Source organism: Stegodyphus dumicola, chromosome X2 (assembly GCF_044657685.1).
Source record: "Stegodyphus dumicola isolate Sdum_Otavi_A_Nest chromosome X2, ASM4465768v1".
NCBI classification, from domain to species: domain Eukaryota; kingdom Metazoa; phylum Arthropoda; class Arachnida; order Araneae; family Eresidae; genus Stegodyphus; species Stegodyphus dumicola.
Window position 1 is genome coordinate 157,465,923 of NC_140781.1, and position 27,806 is coordinate 157,493,728.

The 27,806-nt window shown below is 34.8% G+C and overlaps 1 protein-coding gene across 4 annotated transcripts in view; it reads right to left on the reverse strand.

Annotated features, from left to right (window-relative positions):
• LOC118188762 (uncharacterized) overlaps positions 1-27,806 on the reverse strand; it is an 819,948-nt gene that overhangs the window by 511,623 nt on the left and 280,519 nt on the right. For all 4 annotated transcript variants that reach the window (XM_085809659.1, XM_085809661.1, XM_085809660.1 and 1 more), the window contains one exon: positions 6,447-6,539. The gene's annotated coding sequence lies outside the window, so the exon portion shown is untranslated. The remainder of the gene's footprint in view (positions 1-6,446; positions 6,540-27,806) is intronic.

Genomic DNA, 27,806 nt, shown 5'->3' on the forward strand with positions numbered 1-27,806 from the left:
ACAATGTACTATAATTCTCTGAAAGTTATATATTGACGTGCATGAACCTATAGCTAGATAGCCCTGGCCTTCCACATTTGGTCACAACAATTACAGGGTGTGTGCAAAACAAGTCCCTGAATGCAAGATGTCATATAATAATAGTTACAAGAATACTTTGATGAAATCTTGTTCAAAATATTTTTATATCTTGCTTTTCAGCTTTTCGCTAGTTCTGACATGAGTACCTAGAGGGGAATGACAGTCTGAAAATGGTGTTTACCCAGCAACAAAGAACCTGGTGCGTGTTAGAACTTGAACAAGCATTATTGCTACCCGTACGCAGCTTTCTGAACGACAATATGCAAAACCAAGGGACAGAACGAGTTAGATCCAGTGTAAAGCCGTTTTGCAGGTGCCTCCCACGAACACCAGATTGAACCGTGTGTGGCTTTTACCTCTGGGGATCAGTGAAGGGCAAGGTCTATGCATCTCAACTACCCACAGCTTTTAAGGATTTTTAAAACCGCATCCATGCAGCTGTCAACTGCATCAAAGTGGATACGGTTCAGGATGCGTGTTTGGAGATAGACTACCATCTCGAAGACTGCCGCTTGAAAGGTGACGCACACATCAGGTGCTTGGAATGGTAACCAATATGACTAGAATTTTTTTGAGTTTATATAACTATGATAAAAATTTGGACTGAATAGTCCTTTTGGTGTTTAAGTTACGTCCATTCAGAATCAAGGACTTTTTTTGGGCTCACCCTGTAGATGTAAGTACCTAGTATATTTTATCGTGGACAGCGAGCAAGAAGTTTCTACGATTAACGACAGAGATGTGAATGGATTTTCTGTTATTAAGAAAAGCCAAAACTGAAATGCTACAGAATGCATGTGTCGATGAAGCATTTATTACAGCTTCAGTATTCCAATGATGTAGCACTTCACCTCTATACGAATATGACGATATACACAAATACAAGAATGTTCATGTGCGTTCCCCACGCACATTGCAATCTTGATGGATGCCAGACAATTTTCCTTAGAAATTCTTTCGCGAAGTCATTCCTCCCCTTAAGCAGATAGCCGTTGCCGTAAATAAATAAACCAAGTTTGGAATCTAAAGGTTAACGCCAAAGAGTCAAGTAATTAAGAAAGTATAAGACAACACGCTCTAATACTATAGCATTAACTTCTCCAACCATGTATCCACTTGACATTACAAAACTCAAAACTTTACGATCAAAGTCAGAGGAGTGAAAAAACTTGCAAAAGTGTCTCTTACCGAAATAGCTCTTTTTCAAGTGGGTGGTCGACCAGTAATTCCGCAACTCATTTGGTTTCAGCTTCAACCATAACGAGTCAGAAACTTAACATTCAACAGGAAAACTAAAGAGGCGTCACTAATTCAATCTGACAAATGTACCACAGACAGCAACACTCTGAAATTCTCATCCAAGAAAGAAATCTTAAAAATTTATTGCTAGAAAGAATTCTGTTACGGGAGAAGCCGGACAGTTAACTGCAATATGTACCTTTAGAAAACCCACTGCTTAGCTCATAACCTTATTCGCTGTTAATTTATGCTATTGATATTCTTCGTTAATGTTATTATTTATTACTAAGGTTTTAGTAAACTATTAATAAATATGTTAGGATTCAGTGTTGCAGTTATTTACGACCTAGAACACTAATTTAATTTAACCAAAGTTAAGAGCAGTGAACTAAGCTGTAAGTGTAGCTTTGGTATCGACGTCTTAATAGGATGGCTTTAGGATGGCCTGAATGTAGCCTAAGATAAGTTTCAGTTGATTTCTGAGCATTCTGAAATCTGAAAAGGTTACCGCGTGGAAAGAGGTGTTCCTGATATGAAGTAGTGAAAACGCCACGCCTGCAAATGCGAGAAAAACTGCCACTGCCACCAAACAGTTTATGTCATGTTTATTAATCGTTTGAAAATGCTGTGAAAAGTGCATTTTAGTGCGAAGACCTTAAAATTTGAAAAAAAAAAAAATGAACTACAGGGCTTGTAGAGTTATCTGATTTTGAATAAGATGTAAAACTTTTTAACCAGTCTTTGTAGGTAAAAGTATCGAATTTGTCGAATTAATTAAACGCAGATTTCAGAATATTACCTTTAATTAATTGGGTAATTAATTTTAAAAATAGTTAAAGGTAAATTTCTGAATATTACCTTTAATTAATTCGGTAATTAATTTTAAAAATAGCTAAAGACAAATTTCAAAAGTTTCACTTTTTTCAGACAAAATTTGCCAATAAAGTATGCTGAGTATTTCATTGCAGGATAATGATCTCTGGATCACCGAACCTGCAAGTGAGTATCCTAACTAAAAAATTACCATCACATCTATTGCTCCTAACTCATAAGATATAAAATGACCCTTACAGTTGCCCTTTAATTCAGGGAAAGGTATGTTCCGCCCATAAGCAAAGCCGTAGCGAATTTTTAATCATGTGCAATACTGTTCGCTAATTTCCATTTAATTAATTATGATACGGAGAGGTTCGCGCCTTCTCGAACTTCTCCCTCGTTAATGCTTAGAATTTCTCATCCAATGATTAGCAATAATAATGGACGAGATATTAATTTCGAATCAAGTTACTATTATTTCATTTTATTTTTTTAGTTTCATTGTTAAGTTTTTATTGTTATGGAGAAGCCAGTTTTGAATATCCAAAGAAAATGCTTTTAGTTGTTTAGTTAGTAACTGAGAAAATGGTATCTTCTTAATTAATTCCCGTTTCAGATGTGAACGCGCGTTCACATTTGAATTTTAAATTTTGATGCTAAATTAAATTGCTTTAAAGAAATGGAAAAAATAATAAATAAGTTAGGATCTCAGAAGATTGGCTCTTTTTCTACTTTCATACCTTTTCTAAATAATACACAAACTATCCAAACTTAAAGTAACATAGCTGCAACAAATAAATTATATTTTCTACTAAAGAAGAAATTATGGTAACTTTGTAATACTTTTCATGAATGCAGCGAAAATATGAAACTAAGCTATTTCTTGTCAGGTATAAAAATATGTAAAGAAAAATACGAAACGTTTTATGATTATATTATTGTATGTGATGTTTTGTATATTTTTATGTCTACTTATAACTTTGGGAAAGTTTAACCTAAATACGAAAATATCTTTTCCTCTTGATCCGAATTTTTGCGTTTGCGCAGCTTTGACAAAAAGCACAATAAATTGTTTGCTTTAACCAATAATGAAAAAATTACAAGCAATTTCCCCTTTCCTTCAAAAGTTGAACATTTTTATTCGGCATGTTGATACATTGTTTGGAGTTAAATAACTTCTATTTAATCACAGTTATATATCACACACTATTGGTTAAATGTATATTTCCTCTGGTATTTCGGCACGTCTGGTTACTGTTGTGGAAGCCAGTCTTGAATGAGTATTATAACAGTTTACCAGAGGCCGAGTGGACACGAACGCTGAACATTCGTATTCGCCGTATTTGGTTAGGTTTGCTTTATTTGATTAAGGCAAAGCACTCGAGGGTTAGCTGCTTAAGGGAAAAGATGACTTCGTGTCAGACTTTCTAATGGTTTTCCGCAAATGTAACGTAAATACGAGATAATTTCCCTGACGAAGATCTCCACAAAGCCCTCCCTTTAGGCAGATAGTTGTCGAGCGTTTTGTCTTAGTAAATTAACCAACCGATAATAACCAATCCTACTTAAGCATTATCTAACAAGTAATGCATGAGTTAAATAGCTAAAGCCACTGAACACTGGCAGCTTATCCTACATTCCATTTCCAAAGAAAGGTTTGATTTATTCTATTATGGCAAAGCATGCTAAGGCTATCTGCCTAAAGGGAGGTATGTCTTCGTGCAGAACCTTTTAAGGGAAACTGGCTCGTACCCTCCATACACATAGGGAAAAACACGAAAACAACCATGCAACCAGCCCATTCGCCTATAATTGAACCAGCTCGAGCTACCAGTGTTCAGCGCTTTACCCGACCGCTGGTGGGTAAAAAGAAATACCTTGGCTACAGAGGATTTCCACAGTTTCTCAACTTGCAACGCCAACAAGGACCACGTTCTCTGAAACTTTGCCCACGAATTTATCTGTCCTGTAATTAGGTTAGATTAATTGATTAAGACAAAGCAATTCGAGGGCTATCTAACTATGTTGAGAGATGCCTTCGTGAAGGTTTCTTTAAGGGAAATCGGCCCATATCCACGCTACACATGCAAAAACACGTGAAAATTCCCCTGCAGCGAACCTGCTGGCCAGAATCCAAACCCATTTCTAATTACCAGTACTCAACTAGTTTTCCCGTTTCGCCGCTGCTAGACCGTATCTCTCCTGTGATAGATAGCCTTCACCCCTTTGTAGAACTGAAAATGAAATAAATAGCACTTGATGCACAGCTTTTGAAATCGGAGTCGCAGACTGTTCTGCTTCTCTTTGTCAATGCCAATCTAAACATTTAAGTAGAAAAATACATCTAAGTGCCTAAAAAGGTGAGGAAATGCCCTTAGAAAGGAGAGCAACTCTTTTTGTATTATTGAGTTTAGTGCACCTGAAACATAGTAAATGAAACAGCGAATGAATGAACACAACGTAGTTTGTTATGGAAATTCATTCCACAGAAGGCTGACTCACATTATAAAACAACTTATACACCCGGACATAGTGATATAAAGAAGGTGTTGGGTGTGGGTCCTCAAAAAAATAATGAACAAAATCTTTCAAGGCCATACGAATTCAATCGGCCCGAGCCACCTACGCATTAGACACACAGTCTCATTACCGAAAAACCACAGGTTGCCGCTCTTTAAAGAACGAGGAGTATCGCCAAGTGATCGCCAAACATTAGGTCCTTAGTAAGTAAGCTTGAAATGTGAATGACTTTCAACTTTCTTGTGTAGAGTACTTACATCTGCTTAAGAGGAAGATTATTGTCGTGTACTTTGCCACATGCAAATAATCTAGCCTAACTATAGTATATGCCTAAGTTCATAAATATTTCAAACCGGCAGAATTCAATAAGTTTTGAAATGAAATAACGAACCCACTAACAGTTCAAGAGAAAAAATTTCAGTCAATACATTTAATTACAATATAGATAATTAAATGCAACACGTGATTCAAGTTTGTAGACTTATAATTCAGTTTTATTGCCTGCAAAAATCAGATAAAAGTGATTAGATTTCCAAACATAAGGCAGATAACCTTCGACCGTTTTATCACAATCAATTAAGCAAACAACCAACCCTTAGGAAGTCCTCAATGAAGGTATCCTTTCCTGTTGGCAGATATCTCTTGCTCGTATTGCCGTAATCAAATAATAAAAACAGTCTATCTAGGAAGTTATTAGCGGATGAATAGACTGGGTTTGGTTGGTTACGGCCGCTATTACATTTAAAGCATCATATAGCTTACTACTGTAAAAAACTGTTCTCATTTTCGGTTAGTTTAGCTTTATTAAAGAGTTCCAATTTGAGCACTATTAATTATATTTATTTAGAGAAATTTTATTAACAAAATGTCAGTAAGATGTTTCAGTTTAATTTTATTTCTAAACTTAGGCTGAACACTATTTATTCTAGTAAATCTCTGTTCAACTTTTCCCTCAGATCTGAAACCCTAAATAAGCTTAATTGGTATTATTTAAAGCATTTTAAGCGAAGAAACTTTCTGTAATGCGATTTACTTTGAAAACACTCTGAAACTCCACTGAAATGAGGCTCACCAGCGGCCGAGCGGTAAAGTCGCTGAACACTGGTAGTTCGGTCCGAGGTTCGAATCCCGCAAATGTGCTGGCTGCATGGGTGTTTTCGTGGTTTTCCCCATGTGTAACGTGTATAAGAGCCAGTTTCCCTTAGAAAGTCCTCCACGAATTCATCCCTCCCCTTAGGCAGATAGCCCTAGTGTGCTTTGCCATAATTAAATACACACAACAACACCACTGAAATGAAGCATCGAATAATAACATATATATGTTCATTAATGTATAACTAGTTTTTGAATATTTTCTTTTGATAACACGTAAAATAAATTATTGTCACAGATTCTTAAAGTTATTTCTTCACTCTGTGTTTTTCCGATATAATAGTTAATCTGCATCTGAGTTTTCATGGTTTTCCCCAGATGTAATAAGAAGACTTGCCAAGTTTTCTTTAAAAAGTCCTCCACGAAGGCATACTTAAGTTGTTAGTACACGTGCGCTTCACCATAAATCCACCCAAACCAAAACCTAAGATCATACCCTTCCTTGTTGTTAGTTATTCTGAAAACAAGTTAGTTCGTAATTTAAGACAAAAGGGAGTAAAATCTAAGAAACATAGCAAAAGCAATCGGTTGGCCTTTTACAATACTAAGCACCATTTCAAAATTGTTAAATGATAATATCAACAGAAAAAAAAAAGAAAGTAAGTCTTTTGAATAAAAATATACAATAGATAAATTACCTGTGATCACAGCAGAACTTTACGAAGACCATGCGCCAGTGGTCCGGGACAGAATTGAATAATTGAGCAATGCTGGGTTCAGTTCTTGAGTTCCTAGGAAGAAAGCTTAAATTAGAAAAATAAAACCATAAAAACAGTCTTAAAATTTTTAAAGTAATAACCGGAATAATGTGGTACTTTCAGACAAGAGTAAATTTAGCTTCCCTGAAGAGCAAAGCTATCAACAAAAGGCAAAGTACACATAAGCCACAGTGAACATGAAGCAAACAACATTATAGTGCGGAATTGTAGGGCTTCATCCGTCTTCGGGAAACTTGCTTTTGTATAAACGAAACTGCACAAGTTTATTTGTAAGGATCTGCTAAATGAAAATTTAACAATGCTTTCCAGAGAAGTTAATTTTAAATGAAGCTTTAATACAGCAGAAATTTCTTTATTCTGAAACTTACATAACACGTCCCGTGCTCTGCTTACATCAGCCTCCAAACAAAGGATTTTAATATCATACAAAATCAGTAATGAAATCAAAAACACTGCGCAGCATATAAAAAGCAATGTAACGCACATAAAAATCAAATTAATGAGGTCCTTTTAAAAAAGGGCATGCCATTATGCATTTTATATGACGTTTATATATCATGTTAATATCTAAATTCACAAAGAAAATAGCATGATCATCCAGTTCCAAAGAAACTGAAGTGTTGGTCTATAGAAAGGGAATCATGATAAAATTTATATAAAAAAGGTATATTTCCTATTTCTCATTACCTCAGTTTACATGCTACATAAAGGGTTTAACATTTACAATAACATTTAGTTTGGTTTATGTGATTACGGCAAAGCCTCGAGAGCTATCTGCTAATGGGAGGGATGGCTTCGTGGAGAACTTCGTAAGAAAAACTAACTCCTATACACGAAAACGGAAAACCACGAAAACGCCCAAGCAGCCAGCTCGTTCGCGGAATTCGAACCTCAGACCTAGCTATCAGAGTTCAGCGACTTTACCGCTTGGCTGCTGCTGGGCACTGAACATTTACAATAACAAATAAAATGTATGTATATATATATATATATATATATATTAATTAAATTATTTTATCAGAATTCCAAATCATTTTAATAAATAAGTTTTATCGATTTATTTAATAATGAAAAAAATGACAATTTTAGACAAAATTTGACAAAATAAGAAAAAAATGACAATTTTAAATATGCATTAACAAATATTTTGAACATTATAACAGATTATAACTAGATTTTTCAGAGGCTTAAGAAATAAAAATTAATCAGTAATTTTTGCAGTCAACCCTTTGCACCGGAGGTATTTTTCGTCTGGGCGAACCAGCAACTCAAGACGATTTTCTACATGTATGGTGAATTTCTTACCGCAAGCTTAAAATGATTTCACACACAATTTAGCGAAATCTGATTATATGTTTCAATATATTTGCGGTCCTTCGACTCTTTATCCGAAATCGAAAAGGGTGCTCTTTGCGGTATTTCTTCGGATTCTCTGTGCGTTATCCATTCTGAGTATTTCCTGCCTCTTCTGCAGATTCATTGTTGCTTTTCACATTATAAACTTATAAACTTACCCTTACATTTTACTTTTCTTTACACTTCTTAACTTCATCGCTGCCTTCTTCACTGCCTTCCTTCTTTCTACACATAGACGCAATTCAGTTCTTCATCCACGAAAAATCGAACTCAGTTTCATTTGAACTGATTCCTTCATCGTATTCCATTCTTATTGCGCTACGTAACTTTTAAAATAATTTTTAGATTGCCACAACTGTCGAGTTCGAACTTCTAGAACATTAAATATAAAAAACGTATTTAAGATTAAAAGATTGTCAGTTGTTTTATACGCATATACTATTGAATACACTCATGGAGCGACATTATGCAAATCAAACCTAAATAAACATCGCAAACTCTCGAATTATTGCGTCAAACCGATGGGTGATGAAGAGGAGTCCGCTCTCGAGTGACCGCATCAAATCAAGTGGTGACCAAGAATCACCTCTCGAATTACAGCATCAAATCAAGTGATAACCGAGAGTCACCTTTCGAGTGCAAAGGGTTAAAACCAGGTCTTGATGTTTACCAACAATATTTACCACTTGCACTAAAATAATATACATCAAACTGGTAAATCAAACCTGTTCCATTTAAATGAAACTATCAAATCAGACCTGTTCCATTTATTGTGATTTTCAAACAGCAGAAGCAGGGAAAAAATAATAAAATAACTAACATATTGATATGGACGCAACCTTGTTAAGTGATTAAGTCTTTCTAATTTGTCCCATAACCTATGTTATGATTTCTGAAAATGACTTTAAATTCCCAGTACCTATAAAATCCTTTGCTTTGTGGTAATCTTGTTTTCTTCATTCCTAAATTTTTATCTTACTTTTTTAATGACTGAATGCTACCCAAAATGTTTTCATGTCTACGACAATTAAAGAGAGTAAATGAATTTTCTTCTCATTTTAACTGAACCAAAAACCAATGAAATTTTCCTTATTTTTCTTTAGAAAACCGAAATTTTTCAGTTAGATAAAAATTTCGAAGCGTTGCAATTAGTTACTTATCTCCATCCTAAGAAGTGAAACTGGTGCTCAGCGAATTTTCTCTTGATGGTACAACTGTTTTCCTGCGAAGGCGACCACAAAGATTCAATTTCTGAAATAAAGCAAATTATTGCCTTGTCCCAAATTATTATTGCATGCAGGAAATCAGGGATTTCTCAGAAACTGTAATCTATAATTTTAAGAAATTGAGGAAAATGATGCATAACATTATATCACATAAATGCAAAAGAAAGAGCTTATGATGTAAAACTTTAGCATATAACAATAAAAATGGCAGTAATATGCTACAAAAAGAGTTCAGGGAACAAAAAAGAGAGAAAGAATAACTCAGAAAAAGTTAAGGCTTATGAATTGCATATGGAATGACATCATCCCTGACTAGTACACACATATTACGTATTTCCATGCCGAGAATAACATTTTGGGGATCACACTTTGGGTTAATCACACTTTGGGGAATTAAGTTTTACTCCTTCAGCAATACAGACTTCTAGGTAATCAGGACCACGTTTCATAATGTTCGAAGGGAAATTTCACATTTCTAACTCCCTCCAGATGTAATCACGTTTAGGACAAGATGTTAAACTAAACCTCGATTCGTTTATAAAGAAAGCATGAGACCATTGGAATTCATTCAAGTTCTGACATGCTTTGCACCAATTCAATCGATCCCTGTTTTGTTGTGAAGACACCGAAAAGCAACATGATTAACAACATGATCAAACTCTGAGTATATTCTGTGCATTTGTATTTTTTGAATTTGTGTAAATATTACACTTTTGGAACTGTGCCAATTTAAACAATTTTTGAGGGCTCAGAATAAAATAATTCTGAATTTTTCTTTCCATTTTTTGTTTTATAAGTTCATTAATTTACGACAACAGTACTTTTTCCGCCCACTTTCCTTCAATTGAAAGGCAAAACACTGATCCATTACAGTGAACGCTCTCATATCCCTACATTCTATTAGCTCTGAAATACAGCTGTAAATATTTAAAACTATGCAACATTGTATCTTAGTATTGATTTCATTAACCTGAAGCTTCGAAAATTGACCTTTGTACTCCGAAATTGCCATGCTTATGACTGTAATGAAAACAAGAAGAGATTTAATGAAATCATTCGATTTTATTTTCATGTGAAGATTCACAATACTTTTTGATTTCATTTCAGACGCTTAAAACGTTTAAATTTCAATTAAGGTTTTGATTTTTCCTTTTTAATTTTTGATCAAACATTAGAATATTTAGAGAAAATTTTATCTTAATGGCTACGATTTCACCTCTAAACGCAGAGGCTATGCTGTGCTACTCTAATGGCTATTAAAGCTATATAACATCGATTAAGGGCTATTGCACGTCTTCGATGACCTAGGATATGTTTACGTGATACCCTACCAATGTCTTTCGGTTACAACTATATCAACAAAATCGCTATGGGATTCGCCACTTGATTCAAGACGCTTGTTACTTGGTTCTGAGAATGACCAGCTTTCGTCCGCTTTACGGTTATCCGGTGTACGGAGACTCGTAAACATGTAGAGAATAAAAATGTAAACCATTCACAGTAGTAAAAGTAAACCATAATAAAACTTCTATAACTCGTCCATAACAACATATACCTATTACGTTCCCAGACGGGCTTATATGCTCGACTCAGTTTGCATATGTCACGCTTTCTAAAATATAAATGCTTTTTCGGTTTATATTAATTAAATCAGTTTGTACAAATTATTTAACCAATAGTTCTTACTTAGCGGTTCGGATTAGCCTTAAAATTGTTTCCAATTTGATTTTTGGACATCAGTTTAGTTAGTAATATCATGATTTCATTCAGGCCAAAACAAAGAAAAATAGCCAATGAATAATTCATTTTCTATACAGAAAAAGAAGGTACTATATAACGCCTTAAAGTTAACGAGTATATATTTTAATAAAATGGTTAAAAACCACACAGTTTTCGTTAGAACCCAACCAAGAAAATCTAGGGCTTGGTCACGGAGCTTATCTTTTCCTCCCAGTGTTCGATTTCTTTGTTTTCATGAAAGAAGAACAGACTTAAGCGGAGCTGTAGGATAATTTTTAAAATTCGGGAATCAGGTTTTCATTTTTGTACCATTGTTTACAATGCTAGCAGATAAATTAATATAATTACAATTTACCTGTAACAAAACCAATTGAAAATTATATGCATTTTAAAGTTCTTATTATAGTTTCTAGCTTGTCAAATAGCGTTGTTAAGGTGAGACTTGCTCAGGATAAAATTTCTACTAAAACAGTTCTGCCCAAACTTTTGATGAGAGTTTGCTTATTTCATAAAAAATAATTAAACAGCCTCAGCCTATTCTTTAGTTTTAATGATTTCATTGAAAATCCTGCAACCAATATCATTATCAAAAGCACTGATAAATGTAATAGAATTTTATTAAATAAAACAAATTTTAAATGCAGAATGAAAACCTTCAAAACTATGTATTTCCCCTGTATTTGCCCTGTATTTCCTTATCATGGGTTCTTATCTGAGAAAAAAAACTTATATGAGCGCTCATCTCCCTATCTCTCTCTTCCCAATCCTTATGCAAACAACGCTTCTGTATTCACAACCCTTGTAAAAGCGATGTCTTTTCAATTGGTGGAAGATTATCCGAAAAGGAAAATGTGTACTTTGAGCCGAAAATTCTGTCCCCACACACAAGGCGAACCGAAGCAGGTTGCCAAGTAAGTAAACGTTTCCCATAATTATCTAAGGCCTCGCAAGCGTGCTCGCCTTGTTCGGACTTCAACTTCTTCATCCCGATACCTTAAAATGGCTTACATTTAGCGACTGTTTGCCAACTTTAGCATATTAATTAACAGCACTAACTTTTACAGAGCAGACTACTAGTGTCTTCTCCGTTTGATCATATTTTAAACGACGTTATTCAGCATACAGCAAAATTTATATAGATTTGATCGTGTTTAAAAACTAAATACTGAAATAAACTTAAACTGGAAAGATAAAAAAAAAATATTCTTTGTAATTTCTGATTTAAAAAAAATCAGACAAATTAATTTACTGAAAATTAAAATACGTGAATTTATAAATGACTCCTTTCCTTAATAAGTATCGAATAATGTGATTAGTTTATTCAGCTAGTTTAATATTTCTGTCTTCGACATACTTTTTAAGAAAAGGCAAGATAAAGCTTTCAGATTTTATTCTTGGAAGACGGTACTTTTATTTTAAATTATGGTTATTTAATTAAATTAAATTTCATTGCAAAAATTATGAAAATTACTTTACTCATATGTGTTAGATTTCTAATTATTATTTAACAATGAAATGAAGCGACAAGAGTAGCATATACGACAAATCAAGATCATATTTGATATTTCAACGTTAGATACAGAAATAGCAGTCAGCATTAATAAATAGTTAAAACTCTAAAGATGTTTGAAAACAATGCGAAAGACTAAATGATACATTTTTATGAAAAACCATGCTAAGCTGATATCATTTTAAACATATTTTCAGAATCTAATTTGAAACTTCTCTTCACCGTACACTGTCTATCTTCCCTTTTTTTTATTCATTACCTAAAATTGGTACGGTTTGCGTAGTAGAGAAAAATATACATTTCTGCTTTTTAAAACACAACAAAATTCTTTACTTTAGTCCAAAGCCATTTTTGTTATTTTAAAGATTATAACATCATTTTTCGAATTCCTTTTATCTTTTTAAAATCAGTCGTCAATTATACAGTTATGAACAGATAAAAACAGGAATCCATAAGAAATACTAGGTTTTTCTAACGGAATAAAGTATTTTCAGTTCAGAGTAGAAGTGTTTAAAATTTGTATAACATAAAAAAAAAAAAAAAAAAAAAAAAAAATTCTCTCATTGCAAAATAATAGCAATAAAGAACGCCTTTTTTTTTTATATATATATATATATATATAAACAGCATTATTAATTTAAAAAAACTGTGAAATCCTTGTCAGATTATTTAAAATGCTTCTTTCTAATCTCAAACTCTTTTTTTTTTTTTTGTTTTTTAAATGCTATAATTAGCATTAAAAAGCCGCAACTAATTATAGCAATTAGTTAATTTAATGCTATAATTAGTTGCGGCTCTTTGTGACTATAGCTGCGGCTCTTGAATGCATCTGAATTCTAAATTGTCGCTCTTACTGTCATAGAGTTTCGACACCCTGATGTATACCGTTAAGGTGGAAGAATTATCCAAAATAGGTATTCCAACCTACATTAAGTACATCCTGAGTACATTGTTTATGTAAAAGTATAGGATGGATACATGCCCCTCGCCCTTGCGGTATTATAGCTTATATAACAATATACATATTGTTGCTAATGCTCACTTGTCTGACCCACGAAATTCCTCGTGGCAAGGAGTGCAAATTTACGCCTGTCTCTGACAACAGCCTTGAGCACCTTACAGGTGACAGTGCGATTTAGCTCAGTTCCCTGTCATTATTAATGGTCCATTGGTGGTAGGCCACAAATTATTGGATGATTATACAAGAATCGGAGAAATCAGCAGGAAAACAAATTAACTATAAAAATTAACACAAGCCAATAGTGTTAAGATATAAAAAAAAGGGGAGAAAATATAATGAATGTTAAATAACTGCACGTAGCCAGTATAATTAATATGCTATTGGCTAAAATCATATCATCAAGTTTAAGAAGACTATAACTGGTAAGTCGTATTTGGTAACAAATGTTTCAAATAACTGAGATATGCATGAAAAAATCAATATTTTAAAATAGAAATATGTTCTTAAGACTGCATAAGAAACTATGATATGACATGATAAATTTTGGATTAATTAAATCAATCTCTTTCCTTTTGCTTTTATCTTTACTATACTTCTCTGATGTTTTTGATATCGCGAATAAGTGAAAATTCTCGAAGTGCAATTTAATTTTCTCAGTATCCAAATGGGTGTCCTTTTTTTGCTTTCTTTTTCTGCAGTGAGGTTAAAAAGTGCGTTCTAATCTCTGGTTCCTCATCTGAAGCATCTTTTCTCCATTTCTAAAATAAAATACAAGAAAATAAATCTTAGCGACAGTGCAGGGTGCGGCTTAGAAAAGAAAACCACGTGCAACATGCGCGCAGGGCGCTGACAGCACGCGGTACATCAGATGCGCGCACACCCTAAAATACGCCCACCCGCACCGCTATGCACGGTCGGCCACGTGCAGCGGCACGCGTCCCCCCTCCCTGTCTACATCGCCAAGTTTTCTCCCTCCTCATCCTACTAACAGTTTTCTTATCCGTGTGGTATCGAACAACGTGATAGGGTCTTTTCGAAAGCAATTTATCGCTGCTTTTGGCGACTTTGTTTTTAATGTTGTTCTCATATTCCGTCAAATCATTATTCAAAAGCAGCTGCTGTGCAACAGGTTATGAAATGGCGCTGTGGGAAACAATGTTACTACATTCTATTAGCATCGTCTTAAGGCGCAATCACTGGCACATTGTGGAAATGCATTAGCATTATAAATTATTTATGACTGGATTGAGCTATATTTCTCAGTAAATAAATAAGTAAATATGGAAATGACGGCAGACATTTCACATGCCATCACTTGTTATCTATACATAAATAGACAAATTTTGCTCTGTTATAAGAAAGTTATCCTCGCTTTGTTGTGCCTGATGCATAAAGCATTAGATATTGAAACCTTATACAGATCATAAGATTTAAAAAATCTCGAAAAATTCACTCGCCCCTAGCTCGCAGTCGAACACTGGATCTTCTCTATGTTGGACCCGTACGCTAACCGTTAGACTACTCTGATAGTTCATAGCAGGAAAGTCTTAAATATTTACGAAGTTTTGGCAAATTCATTTCAGTATGGTTTGGTTATGAATCACCGACTACTTTCCCTCAGTTTGGGAACTAGACATAGAAACCGGAAATAGTTTCGAAACGAAAAATATCCACTGTACTCAATCTCAGAGTCTACAATGGAATCTTTGGTCTGCGGAACCGATATACTAACTGCTGCACCAAAAGAGTACATGGGAGATATGTTTTAAATCCTTAAAGTATTACAACAATAAAATAATTTCTTATGGTATGGCTAAAAGCAACTGATATGCTGCTGAGAGGTCTGAGCTTTGGACCCGTGAACTTTAATGGATTCGTTTCTGAGGGAGTCAATAGTTTACACTCATTGTTATACGCTTATTCTCAACATATCATCAATCAACCTTCATTCAACAATGCAGACAGTAGCAATGAGTAACCGTAGTTTTCCCAGCATTTTTAAAATAAAATAAAATTTGAAGAGTATGTACTCAACCGTAAAATTTATTTTAGTCAGAAATAAATAAGAAATAATAAATTTTACTTAAATAAGCTTCTTTAATAATCATGCCTTTAATAACGGCCTTGATATAGAAATTATTGGCTTCTTTTGGGAAGAAACTTTTGAAAAGGAAAATTCTAAAAAATAATTTTGACATATGATCAGATATTTACATACTATACAATAATATCGAATAATTAAAATATTATAATCTGATAATTATTAATAATTACATTTTAATTATTTAACATTATTAATGAAACACTTGAAAAATAAATGGCTAAGCTAATTTTTATCTTCCTTCTACTCAATGAGACAAAATCACTTAATCAAATCATTATTCTATTGCTGTATGAATAAACAAATTGTTTATTTATAACGTGCTCCACTACTAGGAACTGCACGGAAAGAGAGGGATGCACCGTGTACTTTTTAATAGAAACTGGCTCGCGTCTACTTGACACACGGGGAAAATCACGAAAGCCTTCACGCAGCCAGCTCATTCGCTGATACTCAAACACCGAATCGAACTACCAGTGTTCATCGGCTTTTACTTTCGGTGGGACTCTGCGGCTATATTGTGTCATGATTAACTTGCTCTGTCAGTCATGACTGTTCCTTGGAAGCAAATTTAAAGCAGCCTAATATCTTTTAATTTAAATTAAAAATTTTCTTGGAACTAAAAGTTACGTTATAGAAGAGCTACTGAACTTTCATATCTTAATGTAATTCCTTTCTCAAGGCAAATTACAGAATCGATGCTTTGTATCGTAAGACGAAAGCATCGAAAATTAAAGCTGATGCTCATTCCTCGCCCCCTTTTTGTATTAATTTTTGTAATAATTAAATATATATTTAGGTGTAAAAAGTAAAGAAATTGAGAACAAAATTCATAGCTCTAAAACTGTTATTAGGAACTATTCGTATCATCAAAATTTTTAATTTCTCTTCAATTTCATAGAAAAAGATAATTTTATAAAAATAAAAGAAATAGTTATATTAAAATATTAGTAATATGTTAATATGACATGCGAAGAAATTTAAAAAATGTTTGCAATAAAATTACAGAAAAGAATTTCGCGATAGTTTACACATCTATTATAGAGTATTAAGATATTAAAATTCTGCATCTCAGTTACATTTCTGTTGAACTACAAAAGAAAGTGTAGTTATACAAATCTTAGAACTTGAAGTTGTGATTTAAATAATGTGGCTCAGAGACTGAATTTATTTCTGCAGAGAATGAACGTTTCGATGCAAACGTAGATAACAAGGTATACACTAGTGTGCAAAAATTAAGGACGAGACGGTTTTTTCAATATAACTTTGTAGAAAAGCTTTCCAAATCAACCCATTACCATAAGATCCCCAATACGTAAGGACATGAGTAATGTAAGCAACACTTACTAAAAGAGAAATCAGAGGGATAAAAAGAAGCTTTATTGAAAAGAAGCATGGAACGCAATGCGACTGAAGGCCGAAACATCCCTGTGATGGGTGTCCAGCAAGAAACATCCGGTCTTTAATAGGGGATATGATCTCCCCTGACTGGCTAGGCAAGTTTCATAGCGTCTGCCATGCTGAGAAAGAGGGTGTCAATGAGTTGTTGAGGCATTGCTGCCCATTCGTCTTGCAGCGCCAATCGAAGCTCCGGAATCGTTACTGGTGGTAAGGTACGAACTGCCAAGTGTCTGCCTAGAAAATCCCATACATGCTCGATGGGATTGAGATCCGGAGATCGTGCCGGCCAATCCATACGTTCAATATCCTCACTCTCTAAGAGCTGTTCGGCAGCTACTGTGCTATGACATGGTGCATTGTCGTCCATGAAAAGGAACTGCGGACCCATAGCGCCTCTAAAAAGACGCACATATGGAAGAAGAATCTCGTTACAATAACGGATCCCGTTGACTGAACCTGCGTCGAAGATGTGAAGGTCTGTACGACTACCAAGCATGATGCCTCCCCAAACGAGAACACCGCCACCTCCATACCTGTCCCTTTCAATGATGTTCGAGGGATGATTGCGGCTTCCCCGCTCTCTCCAGATGAGTATGCGATGAGAATCGCTACTCAGACTGAATCTGCTCTCATCTGTAAAGAGTACTCGTCCCCATTCATTGTCTCTCCAATTCCGGTGTTCCCGGCACCACAGAGAACGCCTTCTCCGATGGGCAGGCGTTAGAGGTACACACTGTACAGGGCGTTGTGCAAACAGACCACCACCGTGCAGTCTTCTGGCCACGGTAAAACGCGATATCGGTCGTCCAGTCGCCTGTGTCGTGTGTCTAGCGATTTCTCCCGCTGTCTGCCGCCTGTTGTTTCTGGCCTGTAAGGCAATATACCGGTCATCTGCGGGTGTGGTTCCTCGTAGGACGACCACTACTAAACTTCCGGATAGCTGTTCCTGTAGTTTGAAATTGTCTCCAAAGTCGTGAAACGATGCTGTGAGCAATTCCGAACTCTGCAGCCACACTTGTCACACTGCGACCTTAAAGCAATAAAGCCTTAAAGAATAAGAAAAGCAATATATTTGGGGAGGGGAGTTTGTTTAGGAACGCGTAAATTTCTCGCCATGCCATCGTATCTAGTGTATTGTTATCGATGCTTACAGTTAGTTATCCTCGCAGGAAGGAAAATTTGTGTTCTTAAATGTGCGTTAAGTGACAGAGAGTACAATAAGAGTGAAATACTGAGATAAACTGCTGAAGCAGGTCTTATACATCGTCTTTCCACAGTATCCACTAATGGGGGGGAAGCGTAACCAGCAACTTTACATTCATCCTTAGGAGTCAGATTCAGGACTCATTTTATCCCTTACACACATCTGCTTTATGGCTATAATTATACCAGCAGAGACCCGCGGTCAAAGAGAACATTCTCTCTCACCAAGATTCTCCTCATTTTTTGTTTCCACCCACTTATACCCTCATTCTGTTTTGCCCTGGAATTTTCATCAGCTATAATTTAAGTATATTTAATTTTTTTTTGTGATGGTAAAAGAACTCCCCCCTCCCTACGATCAGAGCTGAATTTGGGCCGGAGCCCACCGGGTCTCGGCTCCGGTGCTTCTTCGTTTCTGTAATAAATCATAATTCTAGCCGGAACGCACAGGAACCCTGAATAAGAAGGCTGCGGCACTTCTTTTATGTAACTGAATTACGATTTCAGTGGAAATTTTATCTTGAAAATTTTATTTTAACAATAAAATTATATTAAAAACAGCGCATTAAATTTCAATTTATCTCTTTACGTTTTATTTAATTTTAATTATTTAATTACTTTAATTTTTTCAATAAATAGTAATTAATTATCTAATAATTACCAATTGAATTATAATTAATTAATTCTACAATAATTATTGGTTAAATAACTATCAATTAATTTGATAATAATTAACTCTTTAATTTTAAAATTACTAATGAGTTTAATAGTCATTTTACTTATTTATTTACTCTTGTTCCTCTTTGCTGACAGTCTTCCATAGAGCTTCGGCACTTCTAATCTTAGAAATTAAGCCCTGGTTATATGTGAATTTCTTTGAAGTAAGTGTCGCGTCTGACGCGTAGTATTTCTGCAGCTCCTGATTGCATAACTGGAGATTCAAAATACCAATGGGAATGATTTTCTAGGTCAGAACTTTTTCCATAATCTATTGACTAGAACGTCACTACCACTGAGTAGTGAAAGTACGGAACGATATGGGGATCCTTCAGCTGATCGTCTCTAAGCATATCTATATGAGCATCTTATACAAGGATTTAAAAAAGAAAAAAATCGTATCGGGTTTGCACAATATCTGACTAACCGAAGAAAGAAACTTAGCAACAAATAATTTATCTTGCTTTTCAGCCTCCAGTGAATGCATTTAGTTTGAAGATTTATAGGATGTATATCATTAGAAAGGTATGCAACAGGTGCTGGTCTTTAAACAAATGCGAACGAACTGGTGGAAGAGATGCACGTATAAGAAGCCGAGTTATACGTACAGGACATTCGAAAATTGTGGACTGTGTCCGTAGAACTCTTCGAGACGTGATTGTATAAAAAGTTGGGCCAATTCTACTACTGCCTCTTTGACAAAACTATATTTTCTATCCATTCCTCACAGATTGAATCATAAACACTTTTTCTGCAATTTTGAAGTTACTCAATTTCTAACTGGACATGGTAAATTCAATTCATATCTGAAGAGATTTAAATTATCTAGTATAGACTTGTGTTCATGCAGTTTCGGGGGAGTGCAAAATGTCGAACATTTGTTGTTCTATTGTTCAAAGCTCAAGGAAGGACGAAAAGAACTCGTTTCTAGGTTAAAACTCTGTGAATATTACATTTCTTCCCCCTCTTCACGTATTTGTTCAACATAAAATGGCTTTCTCATTCTTCTGTAAATTTATCTCTTACGTGTCATCTGTGAATTTGTTAAGTTTATTTTATTTTGTATTTGTTTTTTTTTTTTTTTTTTTTTTTTTTTTTTTACTTACCTCTGTAAGCCTTGTGTAATATCATGTGGTGCACAAGGAATTTGAAATTTTCAATTAAAAAGTATCTTTAACTATTAAGATTATATACTGTTATTTATAATTTCAATACAGTTCAACTCCAGTTAATCTTTGCTGCAACCAATGATAAGAGTTTCATGTTTTATTAATCTGAAGATATTTGTTTCAGTTTTCAGATAATCCTTTGCATTACACTTTAAAATTTTTAAAGTAGAGTGGAATCCACGTTTTTTGAAGCAGGTACTTCAGTTTTTCTCTTTACGTTGCTTTGTGTGAATACAAATATTTTAATTTTATGAGGGTGTTTTATTCGAATAAATGAAATATTACAGTTTCAGCGATCTGTGTTATTGGAAAAAATTCACTGCTGACTAAGAAAAAAAGTACTTATGGTCATATTTCATAAAAAAATTAGCATTTATACCATAATGGGTGAATGAGTTAGTAAATTGGCTCAACAAAATTTAACAAAGAAGTTTCCAAAATAACAGTAGATTTAGTCAAGTTTTTCGTTTGCAAAACGAATAAAGTATTTTATACGAAATACTTTGCTTAACGAATTTAAATTACTGTAACGTGATGCTAAATAACATTTAATTACATCAGACATTTCATTTGATCACGTGAATGCGAATTTTCGATAGAAGAAGACTCAGCATTCGAAGTCTACTTATTTATATTTATATGCATGTGAAAACCTGACAATTATTAAGCCAATAGGCATTTATTAATAATGATTTGAAATGGGTTCGAAATTTTCTGAAATTCGAGGATATATTTTAGGTTATCAATTATATGTAATTTATTTTAACTTTGTGGATAAATGTTTCTGCGCAGATATCAAGTGAATGAAATTTCATACAAAGAAATGCTATTTATTGAATTTTCTAATATTTGTACTATTGCCATTTCTACTAAAGGAATCCTATTTATTGAAAGTCTAACATAGTACACTAATATTTGAGATCAGTTATAATTACGTCATTAAAACATGCATCCAGTGACAGAATTGATACACAATGAAACAGTTATTAATTTCATTACTTTGTGGGATTTATATTTATTTTAACTAACAAGTTAAAATTTAATTTTAAACACTTTCCTATAAGCCTTAATTCCCTTAATTGTCAGTACCAGAATATTTAAATGTTGTAGCGCGGGTGAAGGAATGCAAATTTTTACTTTGCAGGAAGTATTTAAAAGCCGAGTTTCGGTAGGAGAAAAGAGAGAGTGGCAGAGCCCGTAGATACGTTTGCTTATTGCTGGTTCAAGTGGCTTAATTGCATTTATTTGCTGCAATTAGTTTCGAAGGGGGTTAAATTACGGGATCTCGCTGAGCCCTGTGGATTAGTTCTATCATTTGTTAATTATCTTCAAATTTTAGTTCCGTTACTTGATTTTTCAATTACCGCCCAAGCAGAGACGAAGTTTGTTAGCGTGGAGTTGACGCATTGTAAAATTTCAAACATTTAATAAAGGGTACTTTAACCCTTCTCTTGTGTAGTTTCATGCTACTCCAGTTTTCATGCAGAAGTTTATCTACTGGACTCTACAACTTTATAGAAATTATTCGGATTTTTCGAAGCTGGAAAACGTGAAAAATCAATTTTCCCTCATTGCATATGATTACATAGTTGATTATGTCCAAGCACTCGAGGGCTAACGAAAGGGATGCCCTTCGTGGAAGACTTTCCAAGAGAAACTGCCTCTTATACACGTTACGCATGGTGGAAGCCAGGAAAACGCCCAAGCAACCGGCCCGTTCGTATGGAATCGAACCCAGGTACGAACTACCTCTGTTCAGCGATTTTACCACTCGGCCGCTGGCGGGCCTTCACTTGTTGGTATTTTAACAATGTGCTGTTTGGATGTGGCAACCACTTACACCATCACAGCACGCTTGGAGAAACGAGATAATTCTTTACATTTTCCTCCATTTGAAGGGTGATTTGCGAGCGACACGAGTCCCAGACGATTAATCTAAATGGTGACGAATTATTATCTACTACATTTCACTTTGGGTGCCATTGTAAATAATATTAAGGCTTTCGAAGCAGCAAGCATAAAAAAATATCAATTGGGCCTGTTTTTTGGTTCTAACCACTGATCTTATAATCGCCAATTGAATGTGCTAACCACTAACTCCTCGAAAACATGCAGGGTTGAATTCTTTGGTTGACACGCATGGTCGATATTTCTTTATAACTTACTAGCATTCAAAAGTCTGAATTCTAATGAAATTGTCACCACATTACTATTTCGAATACACTTTCTGCTATTAATGGCAAACATTTACAATTTATTTTAAATGTGCCCTTTGAAACAATCAGCTTTAATCAATCAATAAATTAGAAAAATAATAATAAAATATCATGCGATCATTATTATAAACAACCTTAAAAATGAACTAATGCCACCTCACTCTGGTGCTTCTCTATAGACTTGACAACAAGAATATGCAAATCTAGAAATGAAAACCATGGTTTGTTCTTATAGATATAAACCGCATGCCCCTTATTTCCAGGCACAAAGTGTGTGTGATCATGTTGTCATTTTATCGAAATGGGAAATACTCGACTGTAATTATTATGACACTAAGAATATTCCATATACACGTTTTTTAACTGCCATTTGATCCACTGAATTCTAACTAAAACGAGGTGTGATTCTCCCCCACTCAGCCATAGAAGATTGTGTTCCTTGATTCATTCACGGAAAGAAGGGTGTGGAAACGGATATTTTACAAAATAACCTTCACTCTATACGTTTCTCCACCCAGGGTTGGGTCACCGTTAACACCACCCAAAATTCCTGCACTCCTCCCCCCACCCACGCTTAGCGATGATAGGCCAAATTTAGGCAAGCTTCGTGAATTGGTGGCATGACGCAGAGGATCTTTTCTAAAGCTCACGGTTCAGCTTTGCCCAGGTCACCGGCTGTCCAACTTTTTAGGCACACCATTTCACACTTTTGTTAGTATCCGAGGGTAACAAATTAAATTGCCGAGTGGGAGGCATAATCATTGCGCACCTGCACTCGAGGCTCTTTTTTTATTTCATTGTCAGCTGTAACTAAAAGACAAACATAGAATCATTTTTTCCTAATTCAGACAATTCACTAGCTAAGAAGTTGAAATACATTCATTTAATTTCAAGATACCTATGTAACCAAAAGTTAATAAAATTAAACTCTTTGATTTAAACTAAGAAATTTAATTCGTTTCGAGCAACTAATGGCACAATTTGTCTTGTGACAAATAATTACTAGTCAAAATAATTTGGGATTAACTATTTATAGATTTAACTATCTTAGACAAGGTCCGCCAACGGCTGAGAGGACGAGATAATTGAACCACGATAGCTTATTGTAGATTTCAGCTCCCGTTGAAAAAGTGGGTTGGTTATAAGGTCTTTCATTTCGTTCTTTATGTGTAACATGTACGAACCAGTTCTTCTAGAGTCTTCCACTAAGGATTTTTCCTAAGTCATATCAACCCTCGAGTACTTTGCTGTAACTTTAAAATATTAGACGAATTTTTTAATATATTTAATCATGTATTTTAACAAGATATAATATTCAGAATAATGTCTTTCTTAAATTAATCCCCTGCCTATCGAAATGAAGTAAGCCATTTTACGAAAACTTAACGCCAAATAAAAACCGAATTTTTTTAATTGCTAAAACCTTATTTGATTGTATTGTAGAGTAATTAGGTTATTTTGAAGCAGGAGATGTAAAAAAGGAGCAATGGCCTCGCCGGGAATCGAACCTGGACCTCTCGAATACGCGCCCAGTGTGCTACGTTACATCTCGAGGGCATGCAGAAAGGAGGGAGAAAATACCTTATATACTCCCCTTTTAAAGGCCGACTGGGGATTAAGAAACCCAGTCGCCAAATCCTGGTGGTAAAGAAGCATCAACCACCATATTTTATAGTTCGGGCGCCACTGTAGAGACATTAGGTATTTTTTAAGAAGGAAACATGGAAAATGAGCAATGCCCTTGACAGGACTCGAACCTGGATCTCTCGAATAGGCGCCGAGTGTGCTACCGATACACTACGAAGGCATGCAGAAAAGAGGGAGAAAATATTTTATAGTATTTTTGCATTTAATAGCTGTAATGTTAATGCGAAGGCTTTATATACACAGTAAGCAGTTAGCTTTGGTATTAGCCCAGTTTGGACTATTCTGCTTCGTTTGACTACAGTCAATTCGAAATTAAAGGCTTAGTTAAAGAAACGTAATTTAATATTTAATCTGAAGGAATCTGCCAGAATTGCAATGTAGGACCTCCTTTCGAACCGGGCATAGGGCTGAAGAAAAAAGTCTTTGATCGGACGGGTACTGAATGAAACGCCTTCATAATGGTGCCCCGTTATAATGATACTGGCACTTTTATGAAAGTTTGAAAGTTCACTACCTTCCCCAATAAAGCTTTAGTTTGGCTGTTTGATTATGGTAAAGCACGTGAGAGCTATCTGTTTAAGTACAGGATGGAAAGGAATAGCTTGTAGAGAAATTTCTGGCTCATATTCACGTTACACATGGGAAAAACCATAACCATGAAAACAACCAAGCGGCCAACCTGTTCATCAAGGTTTGAAGCCGTTTCGAACTACCAGTGCTCAGCGACTTTACCACTTTGCCACTGGTAAGCCTTTCCAAGAAAGAAACCTTTATACCTCATAAACATGTGTGCACCTTTAATGAAGACAGTTTGGAACTGATCTTTATAAGAGGAGATCGCTTCTGAGGAAAGCAACCTTCATCAGATACAGATGACTTTGCCCGAAAGATGCGCCATAATGAGTATAAACTATGTGACCTAAATCTGTGTTTACTCTGCATTATTATTCTCAATATATAGCGCAACTATTAGATTTGGATCTTTCAACGGTATGGAAAATCTTTCTGAAAGTTTACCTCTACCCATACAAGATAAGCCGCACTCAGGAATTAAAACACAAAGATAATGATAACAGGTAATATTTGCTGTGACAGTTTTTGCCAAGGTGGAAGTCGACAACGCTTGGCTGTGGAGAACTCTTGGGAGATAAGACACTTGTCTACCTAAATCGGATTGTTGACGCTCACATTTCTCGAATTCGGGTATCCGAACCAGTCCATTCACTTCAAGGAATATCAATGCATTCACCAAAACTCATTATTCAGAGTGGCAGATTCACAACAGATTTCATCAGCGGACCATTCATTTTCAGAGCATTACTCCAACAGGACCACACATCTGTACCTTTAGCACGAAAAGGTATCATTGATATGCTGACTAGTTTTGTCATTCCACAACATCAGCAGAGGCAGTTGCTGTATCAGGTAACTTTTATGAAGGATGGAGCATTACTTCACATTGGTCTATCGGTACAGTAACTGTTGCGTCATCACTTTACAAATAAAAAGGTCATAACCGCTTTTTTTCCACTTGCATGGCCGCCTCGCTCCCCGTATCTAATCCCAAGTGGGATTAGTTGAAGTTCTATCTTGGTCGAGTTGCGACCTTGACGACTTTAAAAGACAACATATCATGGCTTCTGCTGAGGATTCTTGGAAACATGTTACGTTCGGCCGTAGAGAATGTTGTCTACAAGATGCAGTGTGTGATTCACGAGAAGGTGGTCACATTATAAGAGGTATATGCCCTCTCAGAGGAAGCGCATTTACGGAATAAAGTGCTATGGTGCACTGAAATATCATCTCTTAACTCTTTTGGGGGTTCATTTGCTGCATTAAAGGGGTGTTGCATGAAATTTCTTCTTTGTTATTGATTTGTATAATTCTTAATTGTATGGACTAGAACCGCGGCACATTTCCTCTATCGGCAACTTAAGGTACTACTCTTTTCGCGAAATCTTTTTTCCCATGTCCTCATTAACCCCCTACCAAATTTGTTTGGTATTCCAGCTAATAGATCGAGCTACAAATGAATCCGAGTAGTGTCAGTTAAAAAAAAACACCTTGTACAAATCATATCAATGCTCCTGATGGCATGCTACTCGTCCAGTCAGTAAAGTGAAATGATAATACTTTATGTCTATTATAAATGTAATGCAAGAGATGCTCCTCGATCTCTGAAATGCCATCAAAATGCGCATCGTCTTTCTTCCGGCCCACACCCAACAGACAAAACTATTTCCAACACAATTTCCCCATTAAAAGAAACTGAATAGCGTAATACCACGCCCATGATTTAAACAAACCTAGAAGATTCGGTATTCTAGTGATTCTGAAAGTTCTCTGTCTTGAGATATGCCTTTGACACCTTGAGCACGGTGATTTAATGAGCGAGCACGTGGATTAATACCTCAGTACGTGAGGCAAATTTTGAACAAGCATATGTAGTCATCACATATGAAAAAATATTATTAAATAGAGCAGAAACTCCCTTATAACCATACTTGTTTCAAAAGGAATGTATTCCGTAACCGATTTACCTTCGATGACGGATAACTGTTAATTAATGCGTGTTATTGATTTTCTGGATGTCTATTCAACTTAATAAATGATGCTATAAATCTGCATAATTGACCATTTCTTTATGTCTCGCTTCCTTATAGATTTCGTAACTTCTTTAATTTTTCATAAGGGGCTTTAAAGTCGTTGTATAATAAATGATGCTTTAAAGTCCCATTGTAGGGCGCCTATATCCACTCCGAAATAAAAGCAATTATCATGGAGTTTGGTTTAGACCTTACTCGTATATGAGTGGAAGAGCTCCATCAGTTAAAAATCGAGTTTTAGATAAAATTGAATTTAATATTACTTACGTTAATGAGCGATATATGTAAAATTCGACTTTAATTTCTTACAGAGTAAGCAATTCAGTGAAGAAAGTTTGCTTTAGTGTCTATGTATAATAAATACTAAACAAATGAATAAGTTCTCATCTAATAACCAATTATGCGCTGTGCGCTGATAGCTGCAATAATCGGTGGTGTCATATCAGTTCAGAAGCAGGCTATTCCATGTATATCTTTCATTACACAAATTCCTTGAAGACGATATATCGAAAGATGCAAATTCTCTAAATCTTTGTACTTATGATGCAAATTCTCTAAATCTTCTCTAAATCATCTTTATGATTTTTAAATTTATATTTTGTGCATTTTTATATATTTTTTTTTCATTTTTGCAATTGATGATTTATAAGTCAGCTATTTTTCACAGTGGTTTATCCCATTTTTGCCAGATATAAACTCCATATTGAATATTATGTATTGGGTTTAAATAATTATTTATTTGATTTATCAATATATGTATAGTACATATTTGATTAAATTGGTTATTTTCTGAATGGGAGTTTCTGAAAGGAAAATTTGTCTTCGGAATAAATTTCCTATTGCAATCAAAAGTTGATAGCTGATATGAATAACAAAAAAAAAAAAAAAAAAAAAAAAGCATTAAAACAAGAGGACAAAAATTAGAACTCATAACCTCATTTTATATTCTTAAGAACTGAAGTATCTTTTATCTGATCGTGCTGTAAAGTTTTTTACTATTTGTTAAAATATAACTTTTAACTTGAGTGAATGATATTTAAGTTAGTATAACTACTACGCTTGTAGAAAAGTAGTTTTGGTTTATAAAAAGTTTTCTTAGTAAAAAATTGAAGAGTTAAAAACATATTCTTGCCTTACATCAGCTTTCGTAAACCATACAGTTAATTCTTTCTTATCAATAATTATCAGAAGAAATAAATAGCATAAAAAACCCATAAACCCATGTAGACAGCCCGTTTAATCGTCAGGAATGAAATTTTACGTCACTGCAGCTTTACAATTTAAGCAAATCAAAATTGTTAGTTTGTGAATACTGGTGACAAATTCTTGTAAGGATTTAACACATGATAGTATTTAAAAAGGTATTCAAATAAAAAGAATCTTTCCACTATGAAGTGTACTCTTTCGCTAAACTCATTCTATGAGT